This window comes from Choloepus didactylus, chromosome 9 (assembly GCF_015220235.1).
Source record: "Choloepus didactylus isolate mChoDid1 chromosome 9, mChoDid1.pri, whole genome shotgun sequence".
Lineage (NCBI taxonomy): Eukaryota > Metazoa > Chordata > Mammalia > Pilosa > Megalonychidae > Choloepus > Choloepus didactylus.
In genome coordinates, this window is record NC_051315.1 from 128309842 (window position 1) to 128328994 (window position 19153).

Here is a 19153-nt window from a genome sequence, read left to right on the forward strand (position 1 = left end):
TCGGCATAGGTCTCCACCTGACAGAATTCTCCAGTCCATCTCAACTCTCTCTCTTTGAGAAATGAAGAAACTGAGGCCCAAATAGATAATGTAAGTTGGCTGTCGCAGGACTACATTTTCTAACCCCTGGTGTTCCAGTTTGCTAAAGCTGTCGTCATGCAAAATACCAGAAATGGATTGGCTTTTATAAAGGGGATTTATTGGGTTACAAATGTATAGTTCTGAGCTTACGAAAGTGTCCAAACTAAGGCATCAGCAAGAGGATACCTTCACTGAAGAACGGCCAATGGCATCCGGAACACCTCTGAGAGCTGGGAAGGCACAAAGCTGGCATCTGTTGTTCCTTTGCTCCCGGGTTGTGTTTCAAAATGGTTTTCTCCAAAACGTCTCTGGGCATCTGTCTTAGCACCTCTCTCTCAGCTCCTCTGCATCCTTGCTTCTTTCTCCCAGGACATTTCTCTCTAGGCAACTGGGGGTCCTCTCTTAGCTTCTCCAGGGCAAACTCTGGGCTTCGTCTCTTAGCTTAGCATCTCCAAACATCCTTCTGTCCACAACTCCAAGCATCTCTAAGCATCTCTGTTGGCTCCAGCTCCTGTCTCTCTCCCTGAGCCTTCGAAAGGACTCCAGCGATCTAACTAAGACCAACCCTGAATGGGCAGGGCCACACCTCCATGGAAATGATCTAATCAAAATGTCTCACTTACAGTTGGGTGAGTCACATCTTCATGGAAACAACCTAATCAAAAAGTCACACCCTGATCAAAAAGACTGACGTCTGCCCCCCCAAGATTGCATTAAATAGCATGGCTTTTCTGGGGGACGTAATAGATCCAAACGAGCACATCTGGGTTTTGTTTTTCAACAACAACTCTATGCCATTTTGAACTGCCTTGTAAAGTGGAGGGAGCGCCAACCAGAGCAGGTAAACTGGCTGCTCAGTAAGTTTGTTATCTGAAACAAAGACTCTTACTCCACCTGTGCTTCTGTTTCCTTATCTGACAATGGGACAAAAATTCCTGCTGTACACCTGCTTCACACCTGCTTCACAAAGATGGGGGTCTCAAAGGAGGCTGTGGATAGAATTTGAAAAATGTAAACCAACATCAAATACCAATGGTCACCATTATTTTATAAGCATTTGCTTCTTTTTTGTCTACCAAAATGTACTTATGGTGATTTTCTTTCATAACTGTTACACAATGGGATATTTATTGGTGACACTGTCTCTTGGGTCTTTCCATATTCTTTGTTTCAGGTTAAAAGACCTGGGTGATGGAAAGAATGTAGGTTGATCTAGTGAGTACTGAATTCCAAGGGTATTGTACTGTAACCTGGTATGCCAAAGGAATTAAAAAACAAAAAATGGGGCTGGCTGTGATACTGCCACAAGCTCAATGGCCAGCCACAGAAACATTTAACATAAAGAATCTCTCGGGACGTTAGATTTTGGTCACACTCAACCACAAGGAAATTGCCATCAACCACAAGGAACTTATGATCAAAATTTGCCATACAGTTCTAGCACATCTATTAAGACACAGATTTTCTTTGGAGCCTGTGATTCATTGTCCAAAATCCTCTTGAGAGCATGTGACATGAGATTATCTATTTATGCATTATTCTTAAAACCCTAGAAGAATGGATCCCATGAGAGACATTTTCTTTACTTCACTCCCAAGTCTTTGGATTCCCTGTCTTAGCTATTGCAACCAGATTATTAGTTTGGAAAGCCTAAGCCCTTCCCTGAGAATTGTGTAGCCCTGCACCCATTTCTCAACCATCAGATTGGCAAAAATTCAAAAGCTTGACAATGCACTCTGTTGGCAAGGTTGAGGGAAAACAGATGCTCTCATATATTGCTAGTGTTGATGCAAATGTGGTGTAACCCATATGAAGAGGAATTCGGCAATGTCAACAAGTCTACCTATGCATTTACCCTTTGACTCAACAATCGCTGGGAATTTATCCTGAAGATACTCTTTGGAGAAATGGCTGATTCTGGGAAGGGGGCAGAATATATACAAGATGAGCATCATGTAGTGCCAGAAAATAAGGAAATGCCAGAAAAAAATAATGCCCCCACAATGATGTGGATATGTCAGACACACCCAGGAGCCAACTGAAAGGGCTCCCAATGACTAAAGTTGGAACAATTTGAGCAACAAAATAAATAAAGTAGAATTGGATTTTAGCCCATGTATAAAATAAATACCCATGAGTTCATCCTTATATAAATAAATGATTGAATAAACAAACAAATCAGAAAAATAGACAAATCTCAAGTACAGAAGAATTCCAAATAGTTTATTTAGATACTCTACCCTAAACAATGGGGTGCATAATCCGCACTCCATAAACATGAACTGCACATAGTTACTTCATCCAAAAGAGTACAGTATGGAAGGGGGTGGGGTGGGAATAGAGTGATTTACAGTGGAGAAACCTGACACGCACAACCTCAAGCCAGGTGAATAAAGTCAACACCATCGGTGAAAAGTCATGTTGATAATACAAATTATTTTTTTATTATAAAACTTCATTCTTTGACACGTGGATATCCAATTTTCCCGGCATCGTTTGTTGAAGAGACTCATATTTCCCCACTGTCAAAAATCAATTACCCATAGATGAGTAACTCTCATTTCTATTTCTGAACTCTCAATTCTATTTCATTGGTCCATTTGTCTATCCTAATGCCAGTAGACCACTGTTTTGATTACTGTAGATTTGTAGTACATTGTGAAATTGGGAAGTGTGAGTCCTTCAAATTTGCTCTTCATTTTCAAAATTATTTTGGCTTGTAATTCCATATGAATTTGAAGGTCAGCTTTTCCATTTATGCATAAATGGTTGCTGGAATTTTTGTAGGAATTGTGTTGAATCTGTAGATTGCTTTGGATAGTATTGACATTTTAACAATATTAAGTTTTCCAATGCATGAACATGGGATGTCTTTCCATTTCTCTAAGTCTCCTTTAATTTGTTTCAGCAGTGTTTTGTAGTTTTCAGTGTACAATTCTTTCTCATCCTTGGTTAAATTTATTCCTAGGTATTTTATTCCTTTAGGTTCTATTGTAATTAATTTCCTCTTTGGCTTGTTCATTGCTAGTGTATAGAAATGTGATTGGCTTTTGCGTGTTAATTGTGTAGCCTGCAACTTTGCTGAATTCTTTTATTAGTTATAGTAGTCTTCTTGTCTATTCCTTTGAATTTTCTATATATAAGATCACATCATCTGCAAATATAGTTTACTTAATTTCGTTACTTCTTATTTATTTTTCTTGTCTAATTGTTCTGGCTAGAACTTCCAGTGCAACATTGAATAGTAGTTGTGAAAGTGGGCATTCTTGCCTTATTCCTGATCTTAGGGTAAAACTTTTAACATCTGTGGTGGTTTGGAATGGCATGTACCACTGAAAATAATGTTCTTAAAACTAATCCATTCCTGAGGGTATAACTCTATTGCAAGCAGGACATTTTGATGAGGTTGCTTCAGTTAAGCATGGCCCAGCATGGGTCTTAATCCTCTTACAATAGTCCTTTATAAGAGAATGAAATTCAGGCAAAAAGAAAGAAAGTCACAGAATCATGAAACTGAAAGCAACAAAACCTAGAAGAGAATGAAGAGACCAGCAGACACTGCCATGTGCCTTGCCATGTGGCAGGGGAGCCATGCACAGCCAGTCTTTGGGAAGAAAGTATCACCGTGATGATGCCTTGATTGGGACATTTTTCTCAGCCTTAAAACTGTAAGCTAATCAGTTCCCATTGTTAAAGTCAACCCATTTCACGGTAGCTGCTTTCAGCAGCCTAGCAAACTAAAACAGATTTTGGTACCAGAAGAGTGAGATGCTGCTATTGCAAATACCAAAAATGTGGAAATGCCTTTGTAATTGGGCAGTTGATAGAGGCTGAAAGAATTGTGAGGTGCTTAATAGAAAAGGCCTAGATTGCTTTGAAGAGACTATTGGTAGAATATAGATGCTAAAAGTACTTCTGATGAGGTCTTAGAAATGATGATTGTATTATTGGAAACTGGAAGAAATGTGACCCTCGTTTAAAGTGGCAGAGAATTTAGCAAAGTTGATGAGGTTGCTTCAGTTAAGCATGGCCCAGCCTGGGTCTTAATCCTCTTACAATAGTCCTTTAAAAGAGAAGGACTTGGTTTTGGATAAAAGGCAGAATTTGAAAGTGATGAGCTTGGATACATGGCCAAGGAGATTTCCAAACTACTGTGGAAAGTGCCACCTTGTTTTTCCTTACAGCTTATATTAAAATGTGGGAGGAAAGGGATCAGCTGAGAACTGAACTCCTGGGCACAAAGAAACCAGAAATCAATGGTTTGGAAAATTCGGAGCTTTTGGAAAGTGAGCCACAGAGAATAGTGCTCTATGTGAGGGTTTAAATGAACATGGAACCAGTCAGCCATTTCATTGCAAGTCATAACTGGAAATAAAGTTATCCAGAAAGGATTTGTGGAAAGTTCTTTTGTCCAGTGGTTTGCACCCCTGTGTACTGCATGTGAAACTGGTAAGTTTTTTGCAAGATCTGTATGAATGGAATCACTGCCACCATGGACTAAAAGGGACAGAAAAGGGACAAGTTGAAGAGAACAGGACTTCAAAGGCAGAACCATGAAAACTGAGGTCTGGACCAAAGACATCTTCTCAGGTCAAGAGAGTAGCAAGGGTTTTATGTCCATGTTTTCCTTCAGTTCACTGAACTTATTTACGAGAGTTGATCTATTATCTTTGTTTACAAATTCCAGTGTCTGGGCTTCCTCTGGAGGTATTTTCTTCAAATTCTTTTCTCCTGTAATAGGGCCATATTTCCCTCTCTCCTTGTATGTTTTGTCATTTTTTATTGAGTATTTTTGTAATTTTTTTATTCTGAGTATTACATTGTGGTCACTCTGGAAATTTGGTTCTCCCACACCTCAGTCCAACAGACCAATAAATGAAAAGAAAAAAGAAAAGAAAAGAAGCAAAATGAGAGAAAGAAAGAAAGAAAGAGAAAGAAAGAAAAAAGAAAGAAAGAAAGAAAGAAAGAAAGAGAAAGAAAGTGAGAGAGAGGAAGGAAGGAAGGAACAGACGAAGGGAAAAAACTACTAATAAACAAAGTCTCCACACACCAGAAAAGGCTCATTGTTTTTTCAAGTCCCTCAGTAGCTGCTGGTAGAAGCCAGAAGCTAGCGCGGCTGAGGCTGACATCAAGGCAAGCATCCACTCCAGCTAGATATCTTTCTCAGAGATCTGCCAGACCAAGAAACACACTCGCAAAAAAGAAAGAAACCCAACAAAAGATGGTGTACTGGCTCTCTACATCCTGGTGGATGCTGGTGGGAGGCCAAAAGCCACTGCCACCCAGAGGGCTAAAACTGAGGCTAGTAGCCACACTGGTCTCTCAGGGATGTGCCAGGCGGGCCTCAGCCTCCAGCCCCAACTTTTGGGGGATGAGGTTTCCTCTCCCTGTCTGGCCCCAGCCGGCCACCCCAGAATCCAGAACATGATCCCACTGCTGATCTGTGGGGCTGAGGAATGGGGGGCTGGTCTCTGCTTCTCACTTGCCTTCACTTAAAAACGCTGAACTCTTGGCAGCTCCTCCCTTCCTCTGCCCCTCCCGTGGTTGTTCTAAGTGTCCAATCTGCTTCCAGGGTTATCGCTGACCTAACTCCAATCTCTTTTTTCCAGCCCACTCATTTCTCTGGAGCCATCTATAAAACTTCCTCCTCCATCCTTTTGCATCTGTGCTCTCTCTTGATAGTATGTGTTCTCGATATGATGATGAGAATGGCGCTCCATGCTCTTCCTCCCCAAAACCCATAACTCCAGTCTAATCATGAGAAAAAGAGGAGATAAATCCCAGTTGAGAGGCATCCTACAAAATATCCGACCAGTTAATACTCTTGGAAACTGACAAAGTCATTGAAAACAAGAAGAAACTGGGAAACTGTCACAGCCAAGAGGAACCTAAGGAGACCTGACAACTAAAGGGAATATGGAATCCTGGATGGAATACTAGAAAAAGAGTAATAGTTAAAACTAAGGAAATCTTAACGAGGTATGGACTTTAGTTAGTAACAATGTATCAATATTGGTTCATTAATTACGGCAACTGTACCGTCTTAATGCACCATGTTAATAATAGTGGAAACTAGTTGGAGGTCTATGAGAACACTGTATTACCTTTGCAATTATTCTGCAAATCTAAACCTATTCTAAAATTAAAAGGTTTTTAAAAATTCTAGAAAAACAGATTTTTTAAAAAGAAAAAGGAAGATATCTATGAACTTACGTAGTGGGATTTCCAGAAGACATTATTAAATGAAAAAAAAACAATAGATAGAGGGAAATTTATAACAATAAACACCAATATTATAAAAGAAAAAAAATCTCAATTCAAAGGCCTTGGCTTCCACCTTAAGACACTAGAAGAAGAAGAGAAAATTAAACACTTTCTGAGTTTCTGGGAGAACATGAATTTTGGAAGGGACATTATTCAATCACTACAGTCTCTCATACCATTCCCTATTAAAAGAAATCAGGGTCCTCAGAGAAACGGATGATTCCGGGCTGCAGTAGTGCTGACACAAGGTAAGCCTGGAATATCTTCTTATGCACACAGCAGGGAAATACTCAAAAATATAGTAGGAGCCTGTCACAAGGACACAGAAACCATCTTAAAGAGGCTCCCACTGGTCAAATCTGGGACAATTGGAGCACCAAAATATTTAAGTATAGCAAAGAGCTATAAACCATTGAAAATTGCAGGAATTCATTAATCCTTCCTTACATGTGTATGAGAGAGACAGACAGAAATAGAGACACAGAGACAGAAGACACAGAAACAGAGAGTGGGAGAGAGCAGGAAAATGGGAGAGTTTATGCAAGATAGGAGGGTTCTTGTTTACAGTAAAATGCTGAAAACCAACTGATATACATGTGGAGGGAGAGATGAAATTGTAAAACCGTCATTTTTGAACCATCACAATAAAGACCAGATCAAGCACAGAACAACAATGCATGCTATATCCACAGGTAAATTTTTATGAGGAGCAAAATACTTGCATGGCCTGAAAGTATATCCCCACAGACTGCTTGTTTGTTGCAAAGGAGGAAAAAAATACAATAATTACAGGGTAGGTAAATCAGGCAACAACTTGACTGAGTGATCAAAATTAACATCACCAGTGAGGGACAGCCGGACATCATGTGCTTCCAGATACGATGACCCAAGAAGGACCCAGCACTGCCTGTGCAGTATTTTGGGGAGAATGCAGAACCCGAATCTTATCATTAGGAACTATCAGTCAATGCAAAAGGAGGACCTAAAAAATTGGTGTAGGGACTGTATTCTTTCAAAATGTCCATGGTGTGAATGACAAAAAAAAAGCCTGTGGAAATGTTCCAGATTAGAAGAAGCGGAGGAGACGTGACAACTAAATGCAGTATCTGACCCTAGACCATTCCACACTGGAGGGAAAAAGTTCTCTAAAGTACATTACCAGATCGCCTGACGGAAGTGGAATGTGGAGAGTAGATTACATAAAAGTGTTGAAGTAGTATACACTTAAGAAATTGATAACTTTATGCAAAGGTTATATAAAATAATATCCTTATTCTTAAGAAATGCTTACGAAAGAATTTAGTGGCATAGAGCCATGATGTATGTGACTTAACCTCAAATAGTTCAGAAAAATTGTAGAGAGGAAGAGAAGAAGAGGGAGGAGAGCAAATGAATTTCTGCTCAGCATTTGTTACACACACAGTTTTGTGAAGGAAAATTCATACCCACTATACATATCCCAGAGAGAGGGGTGGGTACCCAGGAAAGCCTGGAGGCCCCTCAGGCTGAACCCTTGACAAGCCGTGCCCTGGCCAATTGTTCAGCCAAGAAGCCACCAGGAAATAAAGTCTCAAAATATGGAAGGGGTCCCATGTTCCTGGGGTGTTGATCAGACCACTACGTTAAGCCAAGGACACAGTTTTGGTTTGCTAAAGTTGATGAAATGCAATATACCAGAAACGGGTTGGCTTTACAATGGGGATTTATTAACTTATAAGCTTACAGTTACTAGGACATGAAAATGTTCAGCTGAAGGCATCATCAGGTGATGCTTTCTCCCTAAAGACCAGCTACTGGCAAACTTGGCCTCCTCTGTCACATGGCGAGACACATAGTGACGTCTGCTGGTCCTTCTCTCCCAGATTTCACTGCTTCCAATTTCTGGCTTCAGTGGCTTCCTGTCTCAGCTTTTTGGGGGCTCTTTTCTGTCTTTTATCCTCTTAGGAAGTACTCCAGTAAGAGGATTAAGACCCTCCTCAAATGAGGTGGGTCACATCTCAATTGAAATAACCTAATCACACGGTTCCACCCACAACAGGTCCACACCCATAGGAATGGATTAAAAGAGCGTGATCTTCCCTGGGGTACCTACAGCTTCAAACCATCACAGACACAAAAGAGCACCCCTAGAAAGTGAGAATATATCAAGGGTCAAGACTTTCTCTGATTTGAAGTTTTTTGCCTACCCTGAGGTTCAAGAGCAAGAGCCTTCCGTGGATGCAAAGGAAGGGATCACAAGTTGCTCCCGGGCCTCCTTCTGTGTGCATAAGAGCAACTTGGAGCCACTTACATAATTTCCTAGTGGAGAAAATGTGGTTAATTTTGGATGTTAATAATAAGAAGCATCAGCACATTGTTAGTAAAACACTCTTTATTCTGCTTGTACAGTTAGAACCTCATACACATCCTGTTGTAGGCACATTCTTCTAGAATGAAGAGATGGTGTTCCAAGCTCACCTTTTTTTATTTTTAATCCTACTAACAATGAAAATTTTGATATGACAGTTCTGATGTCAAAATCAATTTTTTTTTCCTAGAAAGTGGATTACAGGCTTCTTATCTGGGATATTTAATGAAAATTGTGGTGCTTTCATTTTTAAAAGATCCTTTTGGAAGCCACCCTTTTCTGAGGAATGCATACACTTCACAAAAGGGATTAACCATTATCTAGGCAAAAGTATACTTGGGATAAACCCATGGCAAAGATAGAGTAAATATTTAAAAAAAAAAAAAAGAAAACCACCATAGGACTATGCAACACAAACAGTGAACCCTAATGGAAACTATGGACTATAGTCAATAGTGCAATTATAATAATATTCTGTCATCAGCTGTAACAAAGGTACCACACTAATGCAAGGTGTTAAACATGTGGGAGAGTATATGGAAACTGCATTTTCTGCATGGTCTTTCTGTAAACCTACAACTTCTCTAATTTAAAAAAAAAAAAACAGCAAAGAATAGTCTAGAAATTTGAGAGTCCCTGTTTTAGTTTGCTAATGCTGCCAGGATGCAAAACACCAGAAATGGATTGGCTTTTATAAAAGGGGATTTTTTGGTTACACAGAGTCTTAAGTCCATAAAGTGTCCAAGGTAATGCATCAACAATTGGGTACCTTCACTGGAGGGTGGCCAATGGTGTCCAGAAAACCTCTGTTAGCTGGGAAGGCACATGGCTGGCGTCTGCTCCAGAGTTCTGGTTTCAAAATGGCTTTCTCCCAGGATGTTCCTCTCTAGGCTTCAGCATCTCAAAAATGTCACTCTTAGTTGCTCTTGGAGCATTTGTCCTCTCTTAGCTTCTCAGAGCAAAAGTCTGCTTTCAAAGGTCACCTCCAAAATGTCTCTGTCAGCTGCAGCTCCTTTCTCAGCTTCCGTGCATTCTTCAAAGCATCCCTCTTGGCTGTAGCCCCTCTTCAAAATGTCACTCTCAGCTGCACTGAGTTCCTTCTGTTTGTCAGCTCATTTATATGACTCCAGTGATTTAATTTAGACCCATCCTGAATGGGTGGGGTAAGACCTCCATGGAAATTATCCAATCAGAGTCATCACCCACAGTTGAGTGGGATGCATCTCCATGGAAACACTCAAAGAATTACAATCTAATTAACACTGATATCTCTACCCACACAAGATTACACTGAAGATAATGGAGCTTTGGGGGACATAATACATTCAAACTGGCACAGTCCCTTTCCCTCATTCAGGACTCTCAAGGAACGAGCCCATCTAGCCTGCTTCATTTCTTCAGCTTTGATGAGAAAGCATTAAGCTTGCTGTTTCTCTGCACACTCATCCCAGGGAGTGGGCTTTCCTCCTTGGTTGGACATGTGCCAAGAATGACTGATTAGCAGAATCCTGGAAGGTTTTACCCCTGATTATATTTTGCATTTGATCCTAGAATCTCAGTATGTCATGCAAAGATATTTACTTTGTGTATTTATTTTTATTGCCAATGCTTGAATCTATGTTGTGTAATAAAAGTGCTGGACTCAGGGCTGGGCCTCACACATTTAAAGTGGGTAGAGTCTGATACCCCCACATATTCAGGGTATTCAAGGCTTAGACCATATTGGTCAAAGATTCCCCTTTCATAGTAACATGTTCCTGCATCACAAATGATTACACATTCAGTGGTTTAGAACAACACACATTTATCAGCACACAGTTTCTGTGAGTCAGGATTCCAGGCTCAGTTTAGCTGGATCCTCTGCTCAGGGTCTCACAAGACTATAAGGAAGGTGTTGGCGAGGTCTGGGGTCTTCACCTGGAAGCTCAACTGGGAAAGGATCTTCTTCCAAGCTCTGTGGTGGCTGGCAGGAATCAGTTCCTTGCAGGCTGCTGGGCTGAGGGCCTGTTTCTTGCCGGCTATTGGCTGGAGGCAACTCTCAGTTCCTTGCCTCTTGGGCCTCTCCACAGGGCCGCTCGCGATAAGGCGGCTTCTTTCCTCAAAGTCAGCAAGTGGGGGAGTAACTAGAATTGGTCAGCACAACAGAAGTTAAAATCTCTTCTAACCTAATCATGGAAGGGACATCCCATCACCTTGGCCATATTCTAGTCTCCGAGTCCAGCCCCCACTCAAGGGAAAGAGATGCCACAGGGGCATGAGCAGCAGGAGGTGGGATCACTGGGGGTCATCTTAGAGTCTGCCCACCACACCCTCCAAACATGTCTATTCATAGTCTATATACAAAGAACCTGTAAGGTTCAAAGTTCTTAAAACTTGTCTTATGGTCTAGGATGGCTCTCTCAACACCAGGATGTAAGAAAAAACAATGATGGTTGTGGCAGCCATGGAAGTGTCCCACTGAGCTCTCCTGCCACGGGAAGCATAGCTGACTGATAGCCCCAAATGCTGCCTCGCCAATCACCACCATATTCTCATAGAGGCCACGCTTCCAGCAGGCTGCTTCCGCCCAAGGACTGAGCGCCATGGGTGTACTAAGGTAAGCCCATTCCTGCCAAATGTGGGACTCTCCCAACAGGTGACTTTGGGCTCAAGGGCTTCCCATTGGCTTTGCCAAACCATTCCTGGAGAGGCAGTGAGCTCCGAGACTCTTCCTATCCTATCCTTCAGATTTTCTTTCCTTCCTCCCAGTGAAGGTGTCAGATCTTCACTGAGTGGATGGCTCTCCCTTCCCTTTATCATTCGTTGGCATTTCCCCCAGTAAATCATATGCATATCTAATGCCACCTTGGCCTCTTCCTCTGTAAGGATCTGAACTAACACCGGGACCAGAGAGTAAAGAAATGACCAGATTTGATATTTCGGGCCAGGATGTAACCAGAGGGCTGGATGTGGCCTTACCTGGGTATAACACTGAGGGAAGGGGTCTTCCCCACCCACCTGGTCCAGAAGACTCCCTGCAATCTGTGTAAATCCTCAGGGATCCATTGGCAGCAGCGGCCAGAACAGGTGACTGAGCCCAGGCTATGTGTCTGCCAGCATCCCAGACTTTGGCTTCAATGACCACAGCAAGTGGGGCAAGCAGAGAGCTGAGGGGCTTAGGCAGAACCTCCTCCCTCTGAGGTCATTGGGTGTCAGAACAATCTTGCTTCAGGCCTCCTGTCAGTTTCTACATTCCCCAAAACCCCGGTCAACATCGCCTTAACTGGGTATTGCCAGAAAGAGCCATCTCCTTCTCAGTCTGTGCTCACCATGGGCATCTCCGTGCCTCAGGGTACAATGGTGCTGTACCAGCCCCACCAGCCCAGGCCCTCTTCAGTGGGCCTCATAGGAAGGCATATCAGGCCAGCCTTTGGAATAACTGGCATCCTGTCCAGCAGTGGGGGAAGACTCTGGCCCATGGGGCAAATCCAAACTCCTGTTCCACTGACGCAGATCCAAACCATCAGGCCTGACCTCCAGATGAATGGGCCCCTTTATTGACCATTTGGGGGTACTGGAGCCTTGGTATGGATTTGGGTTTTCATTATTTGGGTGACCTTGTACTCAAAGCTTGCACAGACTGGACATGCTGGTTACAATGACATTTCTTGGCTCTTAGCTAATAGACAGGTCTCCGTGCTTAACCGTGGAGCTCATTACTTGTTCACCTTCATCTCTGACAACAAGCCGGCAGGCTGGTCTGTCCTTCCATGCTACCCCATAGATATCCTCATAGGAGACACCCCTGAGCACCAGAGTGCAAGGGCTTGGGATATAGACTCTAGTTCCAAACTTCAGCTCTCAGCTGCCAACCAAACGGGGTTTCAGACCAAGAGTCTGAGATGTCTGACTTGGCCTCTTTTCATAATTTCACTGTTAAAAGTCATTTTTTTAGCCCAACACAGAACTGAAATTAATAAGGTTCCCTATTAAATTCCATGTTTAAACCACTTGAAAAATAAATTGTATTTGCTCATTACAAAACAAAAGGGGAAAGAAAAACCCTTCTAAGAATTTTTAATGAATTGGCTAAAGAGGTTCAGCTCTTCTAGTTTTACTTTCCTCCTAAGGAATATGATATCACATAAAACTTGAGTAGCAATGCTCAGAAAATTCATGCATTCATTCAACAGATATTTTATTGATACCATCTATGTCCCAAGCCTCTGCTCTAAGTACTGGGGATACAGTGGTGGGAAAAGAAAAAAGAAAAACAATAACACAAAAAATCCTAGAATCCAAGAATCACTTGAATCCCAAGAATGAAGACTCTGGGTGAAATCAATGATAAAGTTAAATTTAGATTTGGGGATTTCAAAAGGACTTGCTAGTATGCAGTAGTATTGGCTAAAAGAATACTTGTTGATTGGCAGTAAATTACATTTTTGATGGTGCAAGAAGCTGCCAAATATCACATTGAATCAGAAGGGTCTATCATGCTCATATTTATATGTCCTGTCAACTATCCCACACACAATCACCCTTCCACCTACCCTTCTGTTTTTCCTCCAAATGAAGTAAGTAAGGCTGAAGATTGCAGGACAGTGTTAAAGAAAAGCTAACACTGTCTTTTCAGACATGGCCCAGATCCCTTGGGTCTTTACACTTCGTGAGCCGGTGCACCAGAGCCAACAAACTCAGTAGCTTGCCACACTGCTCTGCTTAGCAGCTGTGGTTCCTGCTGAAAACTCAGAGTGATGAAATGCCTTTCCCATACGACATGTCAGCAGAAACTCTGGGTCAGCAGAACTGCCATCCAGTCACCTCCCACCTTTCTCCTTCACCTGCCCTTCAATGGAGGCCGTAAGCAGAACCAGTTTGACGAGTGTGTGACCAGGGCAGGCACTCAGGGTCCTGCCCTGAGAAGGGGCCCCCCTGCTTCTCTTTGAATCTGTGTTTTGTAAGTGACATCTGATGGGACAATGGAGCATGTACCAAGCACTTGGGATCTCAGCTCACTCTGGTCCTATATCCCACCACCTCTCTGCCTCCCCAAGATGGGTTCTTAGCCTCTCACTCCCCCACCTCCTCCCAACACCTGCAACTGAGGCCCTGGGCACAGGTGCAGGACGGTCAGGCACGCACACCCCTCGTGCTCGGTCTGGGCACAGAGCCAGGCCCGTGGGTGGGGTCTGCACTCACCCCCCATGTCCAAGGGAGCACAATATCAAATATCAAATGCAAAAACAGCACAACAGGCAGAGTGAGAGGCCATGGAAGAAAGGAACAAGATTTTTACCTGACTTTTTAAACAAGCGGCTCTGCATTTCCATTTTGCATTGAATCCTGAAATTATGTAGCCAACCCTGGACATAAGAACCAAAAATTCTATTTCCCAGCCTCCCTCACAGTTTAGAGGTGGCCATGTGGAACAGATCTGGTCAAAACAGCCAAGTGACCAAATGTAGCTCCATGAGAGCACAAGATGTTTATACCTTGTTCATTATTAGTTTCTCAGGGTGGAACAAAGAGCAGTGTTCAGTAAGACGTGATAGAATCAGTCAACGCACATTATGTATTTATGTGCTTGCTAATTGTATTATTCAGGTGCTATGCCGGTTTGTATATTTATGTCCCCCAGAAAAAGCTATATTCTTTAATGATTCTTGTGGGGGCAGATGTATTAGTGTGGATTGAGTTGGAACCTATTGGTTCAGTGTCCATGGAGATGTGACCCACCCAACTGTAGGTGATAACTCTGATTGGCTAATTTCCATGGAGGTGGGGAGCACTATATAAGCTCAGACAGAAGGCTCTCATAGCTAGCTGGAGCTGAGACAGACATTTTGAAGATGGCTGTTGGAAGCTAATGCAGACATTTTGGAGAGCGCCATTTTGAAACACAACCTAGGAGCAAGTAGACACCACCCACGTGACTTCCCAGCTAACAGAGTTTTTCCGGATGCCATTGGCCATCCTCCAGTGAAGGTACCCTTTGTTGAAGGACACTTTATGGCCATAAGACTGTAATTGTGTAACCAAAAAACCCCAAAACCCCCTTTTATAAAAGCCAATCCATTTCTGGTGTTTTGCATTCTGGCAGCATTAGCAAACTAGAACAGGGGCTTATATCAAAGTTTGTCTATTTGATCTGGCCAGTTATGAGAATGACGTGTTAACATCTTTCATTATGAGCTTTCACCAAGTTCTCCTTTTAATTCTCATTGTATGTTCCATATTTGAAAGCTCTGAGCAGGTCGTCAAGGCTTATATGCAAATTGCTTTTGGATTATACCTTTTGTTGATGTAAAAATCATTTTCTATCCTTTTAATAATTTTTGCCTTAAATTCCATTTTCATGTTAATGTTGCATTTCATATTTACACATACACATATATGCTTACTTGTGTGTGTGTGTATATATATATATATATATATATATATATACATATTTGGCTTGTATATCTTTGTTCATTCCTTATTTGCAACTTCTTTGTGCTTTTGGCAGGTCCCTTATAAACAGCATATAGCTAGATTTCTATTTTTTGTATAGAATGTGATAATCTTTATCTTTCAACGAGGCAATTTACTCAATTCGCATTTATGATGGCTATGTTTTGTGTGCATGTTTCCTATTTGTTGGGTTTTAAATTTTTTCTTTTTTCCTTTTCCTGAGTTTTGCTGAATTTTTAGTTTTTGATATGGAACTTTGCTTGTTTTTCCTATAGTTTTATGAATATTTTAGATCCCTATCTTTTCTCTCAACCACTGATAATACATAATTTTTACAAATGTGTATATAAACCCATCTTTCTCTCTTAATGTCAAGAATTAAATATCTATAATCTCTCTTTTCAAAAGAAGATATTTATCCTGCTTTGACTCCCTCGTTCTCTCCTCCTTCCCCACTCCTTCTCTGCCCTACTTGCAGGTTCTGTGGAAATCATCTGACTTTTTACTTCAAAACTGACTCTTCTTACTAAGCATCATTCTTCACAATTGTATTAAATGTCATCAACACATTATCAAAAATTATTTAGATATTTAGAAATTATATGTTTCCTTGTTTACTGCCATTTTGTTTATACTATAGCACTCCTTTCTTGACATTTTTATTCATTTATTTTTCATTCTGCTTTATTACTTCCTTGAATAGCCTTTTCATAATGAGAACATTTTCTGAGTCTTTAAATATTTGGGTATAGCTGTTCCTTCTCATATGAACAATATTTAGGTTGGGAATGAAATTCGAAGATCGTATTTTTTTCCTTAGAACCCTGTAAGAATCACCCACGCTCTTCTTCATTTGGTGCTGCAATTGCAAAACCTAACAAAAATTTGATTTATTTCTTTCTGAATAATCTCTTTTCCCCCCTAACTGAGATGAAGTAGAATTGCCTCTTTATAATCGAAATACAGACATATCACCAGGTTTGGCAATGTGAGTTGCTTCTTTCAATAATCCTGCCTAAAATCAATGGAGGACTTCTTTAAATGGACATAGCTTCTCCAGAATCTATCTTTTATAGTTTTTTTATTTTTACTTTGATAAATTTTTTGTCTTTTTATATTTTATGGTTTAGGGAATTCCTCCAGTTATTCTTCTAAATCACTAATTTGGTTTTAAGGGGTGACCACCCTTCCTTCCACATACTCTAATGAGACTTCCTCCTACTTTTAACTCCCTTTCGTTGCAGGAGTTTGATTTTTCTAATCACCGTAATCCATCATTGTTTTCTCACCTTCATTGGTGGAAGACTAGATTATACCATAGAGGTTACCAATGAGGCTTCATCTGCAATTTTGTAGACCGATGATTATCTTGCTTTGCAGTGAGATACGACTGTGGGCTCCAAGTTGGAGATCCTTTGAATTTGGGGAATTGGAAGAAATGGGTCAAGAGAAAGTTTTCTTTTCAGATGGTGTGGGTGGGCTGGGTGGAGAACATCAGAGCGTGCCCCTGCAGAATAATAAGATGGATGTTCAAGGTATCGAGGTTCCAGCTGCACCTGGTTTGCATCCTACGCTAAGTTAAGGAAGTCTCTGGGATGAATTTCCATCAGTGATTTTTTATGAATGGATTTTGAGGAACTCCAGAGACTTTTTTCCTATTCCCAGTCAATCACAACCATTCCAACCACTCCTCCAGCCTCCAATGGTGGGTGTTTAGGCACTTGTGTCCAGATAGAGCTGGAATTACCAGGAGGACAGAATTAAGAGTTTGCATTGAGAGGTACCATGTGCTGATCCTTTGCTCTTCTTTGTGTTTGCTTATTGAAACCATGGTTAACAAAAAACTGACCTTTTCCTTCTGACCCTCCATTGGAAACCTTTGCCTTGGAATCCTACAACAAAGCCTCCCCACTTTCCTTTACTTAGCAAAATGTCCACAGATAATTAAGATTGTTAGGTGCAGCACGGGAGATTGAAACAGTTCTCAACCTGAATCTTTGACTCTCCTCCTTCAGCCTGATGCCCCTGCCCACGGCCCCAGGACCATCCTTGGTGAAGGCTTGGTGCCCGTGGCCTGGCAGTTCCCTCAGGGTCTAACCACTCACCTCCTGGGCAGTCCCTTCTCAGTGTGGGTGCTTTCCTTGTTTTAATCACTTGTTTTCTCATTGACAATTGATGGGCATTTTCAATCTGATGATAACCACTTAGCACACCAGCTGCAGCTCTCCAGTTCAGGATCCTTGTTTGGTCGGACTCTAAAGGTGGCCCTATTAGTTTTCTGTTGCTGCCATAACACTTTATCACAAACTTAGCAGCTTAAACAACATAAATTATTATCTGACAGTTTTGTAGTTCTGAAGGCTAACACGGTCTCTTGGGACTAAAACCGAGGTGTTGACAGGGCTGCCTTCCTTCCTGGAGGGGCTCTGGGGAAGATGGGTTTCCTCACTTATTCAGGTGCCAGCAGAACTCAGTGCCATGCTGCTGGAAGGCTGCTGTCCCCATTTCCGTGCTGGCTGTCAGCAGGGCCCCAACCTTAGCAACCTGAGGTCTCCCCCCAGCCTTTGCTCGCGGCTCCCTACACCTCCAAGCCGACACTGGGACACAAGTCCGTTTCATGCTGCCATCCCTTTGACCCACCTCTCTGCCCTCCTCTTCCACTTTTAAGGACTCGTGTGATTAGATCGGGGCCACCCAGATAATCCAGGAGAATCTCCCCTTCTCAAGGTCCATAACTTTAGTGATATCTACAAAGTCCCTTTTTCCAGGCCAGATAACACATTCACGGGCCGTCTCTGGAAAGTTTTATTCTCCTACCTCCCAGACCACCTCCGAATCCTTTTCCAACTGTGCTCCAAGGAGGTCCCTGCAAATTGAATGATATGGGGACATGAAATGAAATCTGAGCACATTTGGAATATACAGATGAGCATGGTCAAGCTAATCAGCATCCTCCACTCAGCATGAACTTCCATATGTTGATTCTTCCTGGGGGGATTTGTAAGAAGATTGACACCACCAGAAGAGAAGACGGTTATTAGACGGTCTTTGTGGCTGCTGCACAGTGTCTTTCTGCATGACGTTTGAGCGTCTTTGATCGTTGCCACCCCAACTGGGGGCATGTGATTCCCACAGTGCCAGCTGCAGCTGCCGAGCTCTGCTGACACTGTTTGACTTCAGAACATTCAGGGATGCTGGGAACATAGCTAGCTGACATCCAAATAGCCCATCAGTTCCAGAAAACGAAGCAAAACAATTATAAACAAAACAGCTACTTGAGTGTGATTTTCACCCTTTAACTGGATGTTTTGTCCATTGACAACCTAGGATAGGTCTTCTCAAATAAAGGCTGCTGGTTAAATTGTAGATTTTTTGTGCTGAGATTTATTTCATTGGATACGGATGATTGACAACTCCGGGGGTCTTGGATAGGCAAGGATGTAATTAAGAAGCCAGCTGATGTGGGCTGACACACTCTCTTCTGACTACAGAACACTGAAGCATGTAATACATTTTATTTTTGGCATTCGAGCCAGTTTCCGAATTAACCATTTCCTTCATTTCCCCTATTTTTCAGAGTGTGTGCTTTTCTTGTATCTTTAGACATTTAGACTTTGGGCTTAATAAATTATCTCAACCCCAACACAAAAGAGTTAATTATGCCCACTATTAGTGTGTTTAGAATTTTATGTGTGTAGTTGATTGTTTAACAAAATAAAACCTGGTCATGGTTCAAGCCAATCAAAAAGGTCTGAGAGTTACAATAAAAGGCAAGAAGTTCCCACTTCGCTCCTTCCTTCCCCACTTTTGTGCCAGAAGCAACACCACTCAACTTTTTATTCCTTTTTCCTAATGCTGTGCATAGAACACTCATTTTGATTTATTGACTTTTGTATTTACTGTTCGCTTTCTGTTGTGATGGATCTCATTACATCAACACCTCTCACTTCCCTCCATCCAATATAGTCATATCACTATTTTCAGGCACTTTCACTGGCATCACCCCCTCATAAATCTCTACCATCCTAA